Source organism: Portunus trituberculatus, chromosome 18, assembly GCF_017591435.1.
Source record: "Portunus trituberculatus isolate SZX2019 chromosome 18, ASM1759143v1, whole genome shotgun sequence".
NCBI lineage: Eukaryota > Metazoa > Arthropoda > Malacostraca > Decapoda > Portunidae > Portunus > Portunus trituberculatus.
In genome coordinates this window covers 12961625-12979551 of record NC_059272.1, presented here as the reverse complement: position 1 = coordinate 12979551, position 17927 = coordinate 12961625, and the positions used below count along the sequence as shown (strand labels likewise).

At 40.0% G+C, this 17927-nt stretch overlaps 1 long non-coding RNA gene across 2 annotated transcripts; it reads right to left on the bottom strand.

The window, feature by feature from the left end:
- Nucleotides 1-2525: 2525 nt before the first annotated feature.
- LOC123505436 lies at nucleotides 2526-17306 on the bottom strand. Of its 2 annotated transcripts, none has more exons than XR_006675130.1 (3): nucleotides 16097-17306; nucleotides 3089-3233; nucleotides 2526-2928 (listed from the first exon to the last, which is right to left on the bottom strand). It is a non-coding gene; the product is annotated as an uncharacterized LOC123505436 (long non-coding RNA). The 2 variants fall into 2 exon arrangements; XR_006675131.1 differs by lacking the exon at nucleotides 16097-17306 and adding an exon at nucleotides 6395-6409.
- Nucleotides 17307-17927: the final 621 nt, after the last annotated feature.

Here is a 17927-nt window from a genome sequence, read left to right as displayed (position 1 = left end):
ACTTGTTTGGCACAATTTTCAGTCCCATTGCTTTCCTGATGGACAATGATTATAAGAATGAGTTATAGTAGTGCTACTATCATGACTGGTGTGTGAGGAAGAGGGTAACACAAGTGTGGGCACAGGATCTGGAGAGCCAATTGTTGTGTGGATGTGGGTAACAAGACACTTGGCTTTTTGGGCTTCAGTGGGAGAAGAGCACCATTACTAGTTATAGGGAAGGTGAGTGGGGGCTGTAGGTGAACTATCTTCCTGAAGAAAGATCAGGCTTAGGAGACTAAGGCGGAAAAGGAAAGGGAAGCACAAAATGAGAGGCCTAGGCTGAGCATTTCCCATCAAGAATAACACGTTTGCAATTGGCCTGAAGGGCTGCCGCACACTCCCAAGACTTCCAGGAAACTCAAAAGGAACAGGAAGGGGAGAAGGTGACAAAGTGAAAGTGGTGGGACCCCCTTAGTCATCATGGCTGGTATTTACAAAGTGCTTAGCACTTCCCAAATCCAAGGCATGACTAAGCATGTCTTGGCAAGTGTCCCAAATCCTTAGGATCTGTTAGGTGTGACTTAGCCCTGCCTTAGCAGACACAAAAGTTAAGCCATGACTGTGGTAGCTCAAGTAGGCTAAGCATTGCTGTAACACCAACAGGACTGACAACAGCAAAACCACAGCCGAGCAGCAACAAGTACGAAGACAGCATCCAAGAATTTTCCATGAGTGCGAGAACTTTCTAGACGTCTATGGTGATGCTGAACTCAAGAGGTTCTGACTGGACTGTGCAGGGATTGATTTTGTGACTGACAATGTTCTAGACATCTATGATTACGCTAAACTTGGCAAAAGGTACCGACTGGACCGTGCAGGGATTTTTTTTGTGACTGATTTGGTGTGAGAGCAGCTATAAAGCCACAGATAGTTTTTTTATGCCAATTACATGGTCATTGACCTTGTTGTAAACTTATCTTGATCTGTACATGATGCAAGAATATTTAATATGAATGGCCTCTAACATCTGTTCAAAAACAATAGAATACCACAAGGATATCTTCTGCAGGGTGACAGTGGTTATCCCTGCAAGCGATGGCTGCTCACTCCCTATTTCCAGCCACAAAATGCAACACAGGTTGTATTTGTTTTGTTGCTGTGAGTATGAAATATTATTACAACAATCATATGGTTGAAGACATTTCTGACATTATCTTGTAATTAACACATTTTTTTAGGTTTACATATCCCCCCCTCCATAGTTATGTTTGATTTGTAGTTTGAGTGGTAGGAATGCATAAGGGATAAGATGGATAATATTGAAATCTTTACTACCAGTTATTGATGGTATTCAAGATGTTGCAAATAACCTATTTCAGTTTGTTAAAATATAATCTAAGACAATTACCTAGCAAGCAACATTTCTAGGTATACATTATTCCCCAGGTTATATTAGGTTAAGCAGATGTGGGAGCTAGGATATTACGATAAATATTGAAGTAATTGGTACCAGTTATTAATAGTATTCTAGCTGCTGTATGTTTTTCAGTTTGGTTAAATATACAGGTATTTCTTGTTTTGTGCATGTTCTTTATGTGCAAATTCGCTAAGATGTGACATTAAAGATATTAAACTGTAATTAATTTGTATTATGCGATCTGTTCGTTAAGATGCAATTAGCCCCAACTGCACTTCAAACAGTGCGCCAGATGTGTAGTTCCACTGCCTGCTGACAGTTTTTTTTTTTTTTTTTTTTTTTTTTTTTTTTTTTCTTTTTTTTTTTTCTTTCTAGTTTGTGCAATGCCTGTAGGAACCCATATGTTGCACAAAACGAGAAATACTTGTAATCTAAGACCTTGCAAGTAATATTCCTAGGTATACATAATTCCCCCAGGTTACATTAGGTAAAGTAGATGTGGGAGGTAGGAATGCATAAGGGATATGATGGCTAAGATTGAAATGGTTTTTAGGAGTATTATTGTTGCTGTATGTATTTCAGTTTGTTGAAATCATCTAAACTTCTAGAAGTATATGTAATGTGGTGAAAATTTAGGACAAGTGCAAGTTATTTAGTACTAAGAACATGCAAGATTTTTGTGGTTAGGTTAGGATAGATGTGGTTTTGTTTAGATAAGTGTTCTTATTTCATTGGTTGCTATTTTAGCATTACAGGTTTCACTTCTTACATGTAATGTTGAATGTTTGCTGGGATTTTATTCCTGTTATTATTGTCACATGATGATTTTTCTTTTACAGCCATGAAGGCTGAACAATAAAAGAGTAAGACCTTGTATCGATGGAAGAACCTGGCAGATCTTACTTGCAGGAGTGCCACTTGATAGTACCATTAATTTATCATTAAATTTATGTTGATAATTTTGTAGCAAGTAAACTTACTGTTTGATACTGGTTGTAATTCTTATTTATATAATGTAACAGAACAAGTAACTTGCAAGAAATAGTATATAAATGAAATGAAAAATAACTAATTAATTCTGCAATTGCTAAAATACCTACGTAAAGGAAATAGAAACAAATTACTAATAAATATATTTATTTATAAACTAATGCTTTAAAGCTACCACCTTAAGGTCTTCACAAGTAAATTGAAGGCAAGAAACTGTGCCTCATAAACCTCTTGGCATGCCTGCTGCATGAGCTGCTGTTCTCGCCTTGCCTGCTGCCAAGTTTCTTCCGCCAACTGCCATGCTTTCTCTGCCCACTGCCTGTTCTTCAATGCAAGGAGGTCTGCCTTATGAATCTGTGTTACCAAGTCTTCCTCATGAATCTGTGTTACCAAGTCTTTAGGTAAAGAACTTTGTAACACAGAAGATGCCTCCTAGAGTGACAGCAAGGAGGAAGCATGGGACAAAGCATCTTCATCAGGGAAGTGGATGACAACTGGTGGGTTTTGGCTTCTGACCACTTATTGATAGATTTGGGTCACTAAAAGAAAGTATAAGGTAACAATGAATTAAAAATCTATTAATTTCTTCATGCAGTTACATTATAAAAATATGAAATAACTGCACATGAATAAAATTACTGAAGTTGAATAAAGTAATAAAGAATTAGGTTAAGTTAGGTGCCTTAAATTTCAACATACCAAGAAGATGGCACATTCATAAAAGTGAAAGTGTTGATGCCCGGACACTCCAAGTTGATCCCATTAACAGCATGACTCTCTGCCTAAGAAGTTACCCAGCAGCAAAGTAGTCTCGTTGAGTGGTTCCTTGGATGGCACACCACCACTGGAAATGAGCAATATATATATATATATATATATATATATATATATATATATATATATATATATATATATATATATATATATATATATATACACAGGCAACCCCCGCTTAACGAAGGTTCACACAACGAAATTTCGCTACAACGAAGGTTTCATTTTACCACCATCTGCTCGTTTAACGAACACCAAATTCGCTTAAACGAAGTTTTATCCAGGTAATTTTTTCCAAGTTTGAAACCCCCGCCGTATCACGCAAGCTGACAGGCTTTTGAATACATCAGTGCCTCTCGTGGACAACACTTGTACCCCTGTTCTAAACAATAACAGCATCAGCAGCAGCTCGTCTTCCCTCGCTCAACAACTTACCACCAAAACGCCCTGCATTGTCACCTAGCATTGCTAAGAAGACCAGGAAGTCTCTTACTCTCGAAGTGAAGCTGGATATTATTTACAGACACGAGAGAGGCGAGAAAATTAATAGCATTGATTGCCACCATCTTGACTCCATCTACTGTCTCTACTATTTTCAAGTCAGCAGACTCTATTAAGAAGGCTGGTGAGACCGTATCTTCTTTGCAAGCTAAAAGAACCACCTGAACTTGTGATTCTACAATGGATAAAATGGAAAGCCTTGTGGAAATGTGGTACATAAGTTTTGTATGCGGTACAGTGATGCGCCCTTTATTTACATTCCACAGGTTGCCGGTTAGTGTCTTTCCTGTTTCACTCTCTCTCTCTTCATAAATTTAAGATCATCAACATTATAAAGTTATGTACATACATACATTAGTGTACATTATAATGACTTAAATTAAACTGCCTAAATGTTTAACTTCATAAGCGACTCGCCAAGAAGCAACTCGACCTTCGGTTCCTCAAGTGCTGTAAAGTGTTCGAAGTTACCCCTAAATTTTTGAAGTTTAAGCTGTATCAACGTTTGCTACATAACTCAGATTTTACAAGGATTGGCAAAAGAAGTTAATTGACATTGAAATTAAAACAAAAGAAAAAGAAGATAATATATATATATATATATATATGTACATGCAGGTAGTCCTCGATTTATACGGTAGATGCGTTCCAGAAGGGACCATATAAAGTAAAAATCGTATAAAGTAAAGAATTAATACCCAACTCTCTAGACTTTTTTTATTTTTTTTTATTTTTAGTATAAAAGAGCAGACCTGAGCTTTGTACAGTACCTCCAGCCCCTTTCCATCAAGCAGCCACACGATCCTCATGAGCGTGACTCCCAGCACATCCACTTTGTCCCTTGGTTGAACAGCCTTGCCCTCCAGGGCGAGGCTCAGGGGCGTCCTCGTACCACTACCACTACCATCACCACCACCGCCACCACCACTAAACTTTGAAGGGTCATGGTCAGGACGGCCCCTGACCACGACAGATTGTATTAATAAAACAGTCGCTCCCCACTTCCCCATCCCTCCCCCTCCTTCCTTACCCAGTGATAGGTACTCTACCATGTAGTACTGTACGTGAATGCTTACTTTTAATCACCGCAATAATGTTATCGTGTAATGTTGATACAGTCTGTCTTAAATGTAAGATTGCAAAACATAATATTAAAACATTCGGTATTTATCCAAGTGGCACCTCCGGCTGCTGCAGCAAGCCAGCAACAGTCGTCATCATGCGCCTCTCAGAAATTTTAAAAACATCTTACGGGTAAACAAAACTTTAAAATGCTTATGTGTATATAACATTTTCTGCTTAGAAATGCATGTTCTCTCACCTCTTTCAATATTTACAGAAAGTCATGTTACACCCTGGATATATATATATATGCATTATATCCGCAGGGTACACCAGTGTACCAATACCTTAAGGTTTTTAATGCTCCATACTACAAAACACTGTCTCAGGAACGCTGAGTTGCCATCCGCGGTTAATGTATTAACATAATGAAAGAAATAAGAGGACAATAACCTAAAATTTGGTGTGGGGTCATCATGGTAAACACGGGGCTGTCGCGGAGGGCCGTCGTGGTCAGGGGCCGTCTTAACCAGGAAACGACTTTGAAGGATGTGTTCAAAATAAAATAATCTTTCACTGTACGTATACATTTTGCGTTAAACATATTTCTATTATGCTTATTAATGCTTTTATTAATAAACTTACAAAGACATAAAAATGATTATGAAAAAGGGAAATGTTTAAACAAAATTATTTTATTAGCACCTTCTTCCTCTATTTTGCTACTTCCTTCTCTGATGTGTCACCATTGTCATCATTTGTCTTCGATTCTGTTACTTGGCTTGGTGTGTGCGGTCTGAAGAAGCTTGTTATTGATTGCTGTTTTTCTTTGAGAAGAACCTCATAGCACATAATTTTTTCCATGACCCCTCTGATGACGGCGGTGCTTCTTTCAATATTTGGGTAATTTTCTTCGAGAATTTTTATTGACTGCGCCAACAAGTCAGACAAGTTGGCTTCTGTGAGGGCTCTCTTGGGCGTATCACCACCAGCTGGAGATGCAGAAAGGCGCTTGGGAGCCATGGTAAACACTGGGCACAAGACAGGGAGATGTTGCCACAACCATGCGTAGGTGAACAATGAGCCTGCCTGGCGTGCAGCCAGGGTGAGAGCCGAGAGGGATGTGGGTGGCGGAAAACAGCTAGCTAGTGACACCTTGTGGCTGCATTTCTGAACTAAATCGCCGCGTGAATCGTAACTTTCTTGAAACCGTAAAATTCTGAGGAATTCGTACAATGTGATGAATAACCCCTATTTTTGGACACCATATAACTCTGAATTCGTATAGAGTAAATTCGTATAAATCGAGGACTACCTATATATATATATATATATATATATATATATATATATATATATATATATATATATATATATATATACACATATATATATATATATATATATATATATATATATATATATATATATATATATATATATATATATACAGTAAGTCCTCTTTATACGGTACATATGCGTTCCTGAAAACCTTACCGCAAATCGAAATTACAGTATACCGAACTCATTATAACATGTAATGATAGGGAATGCATTCCAGCATGTCAAAAGTCACCCTTACAGAAATTGAAATACATGAAAATACTGATATAAAAGAAAATGTAAAGTACTGCTCAAAAAAAATAAACAGAAAATGTTATCATTTACCTTTCAATTCGCCATGTATTCTATCAGATGACGTCCTTCCCGAGGCAAAGGGACAGTAGGGATTTCAGCCCTTACTCATCTTCCTCTGAGTGGGCAGATGAGGATAAGACGTCGTCGTCTGCACTGTCAGAAGCAGATGTGGAAGGGCCAGCTGTATGTAGCAGGGTCGACACGTTTCACTGGTTTGAAGTAAGAGGATATAAAGGAAGGGCCAGCTGTAGCAGGGTCGGCAGGTGTGACAGGGTCTGACTGGCTTGAAGAATGAGTAGGTGGAGGACTGTTTGGTTTTTCTTGTTTTTTCATCATCGATTTCTTGATAAATTTTGACACTTTTCTCTACGTCATGAGCCACTTTGCTACTCCTGGCAGGATTTGGGTCATGTTCCTTCAGGGTTTCCAGATCTTTTTCGGTACTACCAAGACATTCTCTAAGAGTTTTGATGTCCAGGCCACATACAGGTTCTTCTTCCTCGTCTCCTTTTTTTTCTGCCTCCTGTGATGCCTTGTCTAGCTCTATAAGTCCATCATTTGAGAGAGGTTCAGTATGGCTTTCCAAAAGATCTTGAACATCATCATCACCAACTTCATCGAAGCCAGCCCTATGGCACAGATTTACTATGTCATTTCTGATCGCACCGATGTCGTCCTCAGCAAAGCCTGGGAAGTCATGCACACATTCTGGCCATACTTTATTCCACGCCAAGTTCATGGCAGACGTCTTCACTTCGTCCCAAGATGACTTGATGTTATCTAAGGCGTGCTTGATGTTAAACGACTTCCACCATTCTCTGATAGTGGGCTTGCCAGGCCCATCCGTGCTCTTTATCAGTTGCTGCATGGTTCGCCGCTGGTAGTAGGCTTTAAATGTTTGCCATAATTATTATGAATATATTTGTGCTTACACTAGACCCTTTAATATTCCATTTATTCATCTAATTACTAATGCATGTAATATGTAATGTGATAAAAAAAAAAAAAAAGGGGGTGAGAGGAAGAGATAACAGGCTCCAAGGGTGGTCAAGTTAAAGTCAGTACTGTCAGTGGCGGGGAGATGTTGCATGGATGACGTCATCATCCCTGCTCCCCCGTGCTGGGCCCTCGGATGACAAGTGGATACCATATCTGAATTTTTCTTACCATATATCGAATCGAGGGTGGTAATTCCCAAATACCGTAACTGTGAATTTACTGGATAAAGAACTATCGTATAATGAGGACTTACTGTATGTATGTATATATATATATATATATATATATATATATATATATATATATATATATATATATATATATATATATATTTATATATATGTACAGCAATACTCCGCTTAACGAACAGGATAGGGGGTGTCAAAGCTGTTCATAGAGCGAAAATTCGTTAAGCGGACGTAATTTTCCCATAGAAAATAATGGAAATATGGAGGATGCATTCTGGCCTGGTCCCCAACATACCACATGGGTTAAAAAATATATATATATGTACCTATATCATTAATAACCAAGTATCCCCAACATACTATATGGGTTAAATAAAATTGTATATTAATAAACAAGAGGTGTTTTATTGGGGGTTGGCTGATTGATACAGCAGCAACAGCTTCAGCTTGACGTCGCCCTCCGCGTTGCCACCTAACGCCAGCGTCAATCTGTCCTTGTCAGCCTTGAAGCCTGGAGCTGACCTCTCTGCCCTTGCCACAAATGTTCTGAAAAGTTTGAGAAAGTTTTGATTAATTAACATTTTAATAACATTTAAATTTGTACACTGAAAACTTATTACGTTAATTTTCATAAATATATTTCCTGCTGGGCATGCGCTTCCAATACAGGCTTGTCTCGTCAATATTGAAAACTTGGCAAGGTGAATATCCTTGTCAGGAAAGGCTTCTGCTGCCACCTCGTCAGCACTCACGCGCTACCCCCGTAATATTGATATTATGGAGCGCCGCCCACATCTAGAAACAAAGAAATGCACCATGTGTCAGCTATTTTAGGTTTTACATATTTAAATTTATGAAATATCTGTAGTACGTATAAAATGCAATCTATTTCAGGCTTTATTTTGAAACCTGTAGACACAAATACATGTATTTATGCACCACTTGCAAGCTACATATTTTTAGTTACTCACCTTAAACCGCTGAAACCATCCCCCACTGGCCTTGAATTCCTCGTACTGGTGTGGTCTTGAGGTGGATAGCTGTGCCCCTGAGGTGGACGGCTGTGGCTCTGCCTCTTCCTCCACCTTGATGGCGTCCCACAGCGATCGCACTTTGTCCATGATCAAAGCCTGGCTAACAGGCATTTGCTTCTAGTTTCAGCTCCATCCTGTCAAGTCTCGTATCTCGGATTTTCTGGAGTCGCAGCTGTCCAGTCTGAATGACGACCGATGAGGCTTCTTTCATCTGGTTCTGCTTCCCTCAAATGGTGGACACAGTCGACCGTGAAAGTTTCATTTCATCTGCCAGCATCAACGGTTTGGCGCCCTCCTCCAACCTCTTGATTATAGCAGCCTTCTCCTAAAGGCTTAGAACCTTCCTTGTCTTCTCAGATTTCTTCCTCATCTTCGTTAACGTTATCCTCGTGTTGGGCCTCATGTGTACCAGAAAATTTACTAAAACGGATGTTGATGTACGTTATGCAGACTTTTTTATCTAACTTTATATAGTACATTAAACCGGAAATTCGTTAGACGAACGTTCGTTAAGCGGAGTATTACTGTAAATATATATATATATATATATATATATATATATATATATATATATATATATATATATATATATATAAGATCCACTTAAACTGCAAGTTCCATGAAATATTAAAAAAGGATTTAGCCAGAGGAGAGGGACAAATGCCTTGAAACCTCCCTCTTAAAAGAAGTCAAGTCATAAAAAGATGGAAATACAGTGGAGCCTGAAGTTTCGCGCCTAATTGGTGCCAAAAAATTGGCGCGAAAGTGAAAACCGCGAAAGTGGGGGCATTGACCTTATGGAAAAAATAATAATCGGTTCTGGAGCTATCCATAAAATACCTATGTCTCCATATAAATCTGACAAACAAATACATTCTATTATGAAATACAATTGTACATCAAATAAAAACACCTTACACTGTATGAATGTAGTAATAATTACCAAATATACAAGTAGGAGGTGCTTGATGTATGGTTATGGTGGCCACCCTACTGAGGCCCACTGCTGCTGCTGCCGCCGCCACCGATGCCACCGCCGACACTGTCTCCGCCATTCTGCATTTCTTCCTCTACCAGTCTCTGACGTAACAATTCCACTCTGTGTTGCCTTTCCACATCTGCCATTTGTTTTCGAATAAAACCAGAGAAATCTTCATCCATGTTGAGCTCAGCTTCTTCCGTTGGTTCTGCTCCCTCATCAGCTTCCCCTTCTGCTTCCAAAAGACCCTCTGCCACTTCCCTTGGCCTTTGGAGGTAGTAGGTGGTTAATGCCTGTTGCCATTCATAAACTTTTTTATTAAAAAGTTCCCCAAAGATATCAGTGATGGTTTTTAAGCTAGCCAAGATTTTCTGTTTGTGTTCAAAGGCTAAGGGCTCTATCTGTTCAGTCAAGGACTCAAAGTTAAGTAACAATGATGACAGTATGGCGGTTGATGGTGAACGATCTTGCTGAAGTTGTTGTTGTTCAGGTTGCGTATGGTCCCCTTCCATGTTGTCATCCTCCAGCAGGTCTTCAATATTATTTTCTTTGTTGTAGTCGATTAACTCCAGCATTTCCTCCCTTGTAACATCGGCAAACCCTGGGCCTCTAACCTGCCATACCACCTCGACCGTCTCTGCCAACAACTGCTCGGTTTGCTGCCTGTCTCCCTGGGCAGCGATCATCTGTGGGAGTAGCGGTTTCCATGCATGCTTTAGGGTGGCGATTGTGAGAGTTTCCCAAACCTTAACAAAAGCCTCAACTGCCAGCCGGATGTTAAACTGGCGCCAGAATTGTTTTACTGTGACTGTGTCCGATGATGTAGAGGTGCTAGCAAGGTCATCACAGACATTTTCGCGGTCTGAGGATGGTGATGAAGTTGCATGATCATCTGTTTCAAGGTGTCCTGAAGTTCCACCTGGCTGTCTGTTGCCTTTCTCATTCTCCCGTGCACATCTTGATAAAATAGTAATTTAGTGTTGGCAATTACTTCCTGGTCCATGGGCTGAATCCTTGATGTTGTATTTAGGGGCATAAAAACTACTTGTACCGATGGATGGCGGCCTACAAGGAAACGTGCATGCCCTGGTGCATTGTTCATGAACAACAACACACGGAAATCCAAATTGTTAGCCTGGCAGTGCGCTTTTGCCTCTGGCATGAAACAGTTATCAAACCAGTCCAGTGATAAAGCAGAGGTCATGTACCCCTTGGCATTTGACCATATGTAGCCCTTAAGTTTGTCCATGTTTGCATTATTGTAGGGGCAAGGGTACTTAGAGTGATACAGAATTAGGGGTTTCATTCTGTGTGTTCCATCGGCATTAGCAGTTAGCAGTGCAGTAAATCGGTCTTTGGCCATTTTTACTCCACGAGCTTGCTTTTCAGAGACAGAAATAAACGTGGACTTTGGTGATCTTTTCCAGTATACGCCAGTTTCATCAGCATTATATGTTTGCGCCAAGGAATAGTTGCCATCTTTTATCAGTTGTTGGGCTACTGCAGGGAAGCTAGAGGCAGCAGATTCGTCTGCAGACTGGGCCTCACCCTGATAAACAGCATATTTCACCTTCACCCTATTCTTAAAACGATGAAGCCAACCATGGGATGCAGTGAAGGGTGGGGGGTTTTTAAGATTCATTTTCTTAATCACAACATTGTACAGAACATGGGCTTGGTCCTGAATCTGGGGCCCAGTTACGCTAGCCCTTTCATCATTTCGTCGATTTATCCACCTCAATAGATAATGTTCTAAAATTATCATCACCTTTTTATAATCAGTAACAGTTTTCACGCTTCTCTCGTCCCCAGAATGGTTCCCCACACCACTAGGAGTAAAATATTTCTTTGCTAGAGCCAGATTTTTCTTGATTTCACTATTCTGCTTCCTCATACTATGCACTGTAGATTCGGGGACATTGTACATACGACAAATCTCCACGTTCCTAGTACCTTGGTCAATCTGCTGCATTATTTTAGTTTTCATTTCATTATCATACTGCCGCTTTTTCACATCAACTCTGTACTCATGCCTTTTAACTTTCCCTCCTAATTTTGAAGGTCCTGAGCTCTTGCTTTCTTTGCTGGTATCACTAGGGACGCCCCCTGTACCACCAGGCGGACATGTGGCCATAGTTCGTGAGAATTTGCCTCTGTAGCAGGTAACCAGAAGAGTCAAGGCAGCACGACCATAAAAACAGGTATGAACACAATGGCGGGAAGCGGTAGACTGTGACGAAAACACCGTGACGTCATCCAAGATGGCAGAAAACAGTTGCCGCTCAGCTTGTGGGTAGAGCGAGAAGTTTAAATATCGCCGGACACAAGATACCGTGAAACAGAGAATCACGAAAGTGGTTGTTGCGAAAGTTGGGGCTCTACTGTACAGAAGCGGGTAGGGAGTTCCAAAGAAAGGTGTGAATGATTGAGAATATGGGTTAACTTGCATTGGAGAGTTGAACAGAACAGAGATGAGAGGAAGAAGAAAGCCATGTGCAGTGAGGCCGCAGGAGGAGAGGAAGTATGCAGTTAACATGATAGTAGAGTAGTTAGCATGAAAATAATAATAAAAGATAGAAAGAGATGCAACATTTTGTAGGTGAGAAAGAGGCTGAAGACAGTCAGTCAGAAGAGGGGAGTTGATGAGACGAAAAGCTTTTGATTCCACCCTATCTAATAAAACTGTGTGAGTGGAACCCCGCAACATACAAAGAGTACTCCATACTTGTACAGAGTTAGCAGTTGGAAGGGCGAGAAAAACTGGTGGAGATGCCACAGAACACCTAACTTCATAGAAGCTGTTTTAGCAAGAGATGAGATGTGAAGTTTCCAGTAAAGATTATAAGTAAAGGACAAGCCAAGGATATTTAGTGTGGAAGAGGGAGACAGTTGAGTGTCATTGAAGAAAAGAGAATTGTAGTCTGGAAGATTGTGTCAAGTTGATAGATGGAGGAATTGAGTTTTTGAGGCATTGAACACTACTAAGTTTTCTCTGCCTCAATCAGAAATCTTGGAAAGATAAGAATTCAGGCATTCTATGGCTTTCCTGCATGATCTGGTAACTTCCTGAAGAGTTGGTTGTCTCAGAAAGGATGTGGAAAGATGTAGGGTGGTATCATCAGCATAGGAGTGGAGAGAGCAAGAAGTTTGGTTAAAAAGATTATTAATGAATAATAGAAATAGAGTAGGTGACAGGACAGAATCCTGAGGAATACCACTTTTAATAGATTTAGGAGAAGAACAGTGGCTGTCTACCATGGCAGCAATAGAACGGTCAGAGAGGAAACTTGAAATAAAGTTGCAGAGAGGGAAGGATAGAAAACATACGAGAGCAGTTTTGAAATCAAAGTTTTGTGCCAGACTTTCAAAAGCTTTTTGATATGTCTAATGTGACAGCAAAAGTTCCACCGAAATCTCTAAAAGAGGATGACCAAGACTCAGTAAGGAATGCCAAAAGATCACCAGTAAAGCAACCTTGATGGAAGCCATAAAAGATTGTGAAGTGACAAATGTTTAAGAATCTTCCTATTTAGGATAGATTCAAAAACTTTAGACAAGCAAGAGATTAAAGCTATAGGACAGTAGTTTGAGGACTGGAATGGTCACCCTTTTTAGGAACAGGTTGAATGTAGGCAAACTTCCAGCAAGAAGGAAAGGTAGAAGTTGACAGACATAGTTGAAAGAGTTTGGCCGGGCAAGGTGCAACCACAGAAGCATAGTTTCTGAGAACAATAGGAGGGACCCCATCAGTCCCATATGCCTTCTGAGGGTTTAGGCCAGCGAAGAACTTTAATTGTAGGCATGAAATAGCCAGAGGGAGGAGGAAAGGGAGAGACAAACCCAGTATCATCCAAGGTGGAGTTGTTAGCAAAGTTTTGAGAGAAGAATTAAGCTCCATGTTTTGTTTATTTTCCTAGCTTGTTATGATATCCAGGATATGAGTTATGTATGCTGCTATTGTCTACCTCTCGACACACGCTTCATATTGTATGCATGTGTTATTTATTCCCCCCTTAGTTTGTGCATTCAACATAAGTTCCATTGTTATCATCTTTGACTATATTAGCACATCATAAACTGTACTAGGCTAAGTAATGTACAATACTTTTCCATTTACTAGTTACGCCATCCAACACACAAGTTGATTGTCTTTATATCAACCCACATAATGTTACTACTATGGGCTGTGTAATTGTCATGTGCTGCCCAATAGTTTCCACTTGCCTAATTGGTGTCAAGTTCCATATGTTGAAAAACTTAACTCCTAAGAACAGTTTTCTTTAAGTTTACAGAGTGGTAGGATTTTCATGAATGTTCTTACCTACAAATCATACACTGATATTATTTCACTCTTGTCATGCATCATGTAACTATTTATCTCTCTTCCCCTTCAGATCTACCAAGCACTGTCCTGTCGATCATGACTACCTCTGCCTCTAACCATGACTAACTCACCCAACATCCATACGACATGGCTAGTCCTTGTCAGGTAACTTATACTCTTCCCCATTTTGCCTGATGAATTCCTTAACTGGGAAACTATGTATTGTGTTTGTGAAAGCAAAAGAAGAGTAGGTATTAGTGTACAGTTGTCAGTATTTCATTATGTTATTCTCCTGTGTAATATATCTGCTATTCATTTATGTCCGTTGTAGTATCACATATACAGTGGGGATTGAATACTCTAATTTAATTAGTTCCAAATGGCTGTTCGAGTATTAAAAAGTTTGACTATTGATAACTATAAATCAGGTCATTTGTTCTAATCTTAGCAAAACCTCAAGTTTATAAAAATTTCAATGTTTTTTTTTACAATTTTGATTTGTACATACCATAAGTGAAGGCTGGTGATGGATAACGTAGAAGAGGAGGACAGAAGGATGGGAAGGAGGAGGGAGGTTGCTGGAGGATGAATCACCATCCATGAAAACTTCTTTGCAAAGTTTCTACTGGTGTGATTCCTGTGAATCCACTAATGGAGTGCTGTGCACTCACCAGATTCCTTATTTTCATTATTAATAAGCCTCTTAGGTGCCATCGTAAGTTTCTAAATGAAAAACTACCGAATAGAACGCAGAAGAATGTTGTTTTTCTCAAGATTGCGGCAGGACTAGGAATGTGCACCAGTGTCCAGTATACTGTTATTACGGTAATACTGGTATGACCGGTATTACCAGTCATATGGTATGAGAACCATACAGTGGTGGCTGCAAGAAGGGAGATGACAGAGCTTTGTATATGACCAAATGTGTGGCCATTTGATTACCAGATATTTTCACTACTAATAAGCCTTTGGTATTGTGTAAGTTTATAAATGAAAAACTACATAGAATGCAGGAGAATGTTACAACTAGCGGAGAGGGAAGGGGGACGTCAGGGAGCCTTTGTTTACAACTATGGGTGTGGATGTTCGACTATCAGGTATTTTTTCAAGTATTAAATTGAACTTTTGCATTCAAGTATTGAAAAGTTCGAGTATTGAGTCTCCACTGTAGTTTCCTGAAACGTTAATAATGGTAATATATTATGACTTTTTTTTCAATTGGAAAGTGTGAGGGTGTAGTTTTATAATAACATGCTAGGTTGTGAAATGTGCAACAGAGAAGGTTGATGTAGTTGGCTGGTTGCATTGCTACACTTAAGGCAGGTTCACACATGTCAGCATGCTAGTGGCATTGCTCTCCTCTAGAGGTATCGTATAAGTTTTGGCACTTTGTAGATAGAGCTGCTACCAGCAAAACAAGACTGGCTTATTGGTCTTTTCCAGCAGCTGGTGGCTTTGTTTACATTGTGAAGTCATGCAAAAATGTTTGAACATGTGGTGTCCAGAGGTGAGATGATGTTGGAGTTAGTAAGGGACAAACAACATGCATGTCTGGGATGTGAGACATGAGTTATATAGCAAGAAAAGCCTTTGTAGAAGTACTTTTGATGAGATTGTTGCCACTCTCCAAGAACTGTTTCCCTCTCTCGAGTGTCTTGTTGGTGTGGATTGAATATTTGTGATGATTTCATTTTTATTGCAATTGTGCATAATCTTGTTAAGAAGACATTTTGTTGGGTAGCTGTTCATTTACTTTCATTTCCTGCCAATCAACCGATACTTCCAGGCACTAAGTGTGAACGTGCTCCAGCCAAGAGGGCTCTATTGATACTCCAACTGGGTAGCATTGCCACCCGCATATTGACATATGTGAACCCTCCTTTAGTTCACTTACACAGAGGCTGAATAGATTCCATACACTTACTGCTTACTGGAGAAGTGTACCAAGTAAATGGCGTGCTTCTCGTCTTGATATCAATCAGCAAGGCATAATAAACAAGACACGTAATGCTAGTTGTGATGTTTATTCAAGATCATTTACAGATACACATGAAAGCAAATCTTGCATAAGTCATTCTAGGTACTGAGTGCAAGTGGGACGGATCAGTGTGACAGATACCTTGGCAAAACAAGGGGTGGTGTGTAGGGAGTGGAAAGGTTGAGTGAACAAACTGGGGCCAGCCAAACCCATTACTACACATGTCTTACCTCTATTTGTTCAGCCATGCCACAGTGCTGTTACCCCTACTATATTATTCCCTTCATCTGCAGCATGGATTCCCAAACTTTCCCTGAGCGAGTACCACTTGGAGGTCCTGTACAGTCCCCGCATACCACTTGGTTCCTGAAAAACTTAATTCCAGCAAATGTGAATTTATTCACAAGTACCTTACCATAACACAACTCAATCTAATACAAAGGATGCATTCACTTCTTCTCCACCAACTGATCAATGCCAGATTATCTTGTATAAGGCAATATCTTTTTGAGAAATAGATTAATTTAATATTACTAAAAATTCTTTATGATTCCAAAATTGCTCATGTACCACCTGGAACCATAGATTGGGAACTACTGCTTTTCAGGCATCCAACTACACCACTACTTCCCATTGCAAATGTTCCCAGTCTATGCACTACACTACAAAAAGCTACAAGAGTCCTCGCTGGTCCGTTTGTTATTGCTCTTGTCGTCTTGCCATGTCAAACTTCTCGCCGCCACCACCATTATCTTATCATCGCTTCGTCCTCTCACTGGCCCAGTGAGCTTAATAATGCCTCTTTAGAGTGCTTGACATCCAAAAGTTTATCTAGATTATCATTATTATTATTTTTTTTTTTTTTTTTTTTCCCCCCATCTGAAATGTGTAAGCCATCATAAGATATGTGAAGAGATTAACTGTGTTGCAGATGTCGGCTGTGGGAGTAAAGGTGCTGCTCTAGATGCTTACCTATATCTTCAAAGATGTCATCCTGTATGCACTGGGAGGTAGATTTGTGTGAGTGAGTGCATGAATTGAGACAGTTTTAAGGAGATGAAGCATGTTAGAAGATATGCCTGTGATCTATGGAGAGGTGGCAATAGTGATGGAATCCTTGTGACCTAAATGGGCAGTTTAGATTGCTTTGAGTACAGCTGGTTGATAGATTGACAAGCAGATTGATAGAATGACTGGCTGGCTGATAGATCAACTAGCTGCCTAATATACTGACTAGATGGCTGGCTTATATAGATTGACTGGCTGGCCAGTTGTCTGATAGATTGAATGACTAGCTAGTTAGCTGAAAGATAGACTGACTGGATAGCTGGCTGATAGATTGACTAGCACACAAGACTCCCTTCACCTATGACTAGAACCACTTCTGACTAAACCACCACCTATAAGTAGACCCTCATAGCCTTATCTTACAGCCCTCTCAGCAGGAGATCCTGGTAGTGGCACTGTCCTGCTTCTCCTCCAGCAGCTTCCAGGTCAGTGAGTGTTGTGGAGTAGCCTTGCACAGAGGAGGAAAGAAGCATGGCACCACCCCCCCTGGCATGAGAAGGTACTGTGGGACCAGCAGAATGTGGTATGAGGGCATGAAGAACTGTTTGTGTGTGGTATGTGACCAGAAGCATGTTCCTGTATGCAAGTGTGCTCGTGTAGTGATCTGACAAGTTTGTTGTAGAGAATCCACAAAAGACAAAAGAGGTCAAGGGTAAAAGATAAGTGCCTGACACATTTTACACCTCACCCGTGTCCCCATCCCATGCCTGCCCCTACACCTATGCCCGTGTTAGGTGGCTCCATGGACATGTAGGTCAGGAGGGGGATGTTGTCAAGGGCTGTCCAGGTGACTCAAAGTGGCAAGCAGAATGTATTTGCATTGGCATATAGGTTCATCACTATATAGAGAAAAGTAATCTAAGAGAATGGTATGACAGATATAATATTTCTGTTCCTATCTCTCACTAGAGCCTTGCCTTCATCTCGGCCTGATCAATGCTTCCTGCCTTCATAATTTGTGTATGTAATAAATATATATGTTCTTTTTATTCT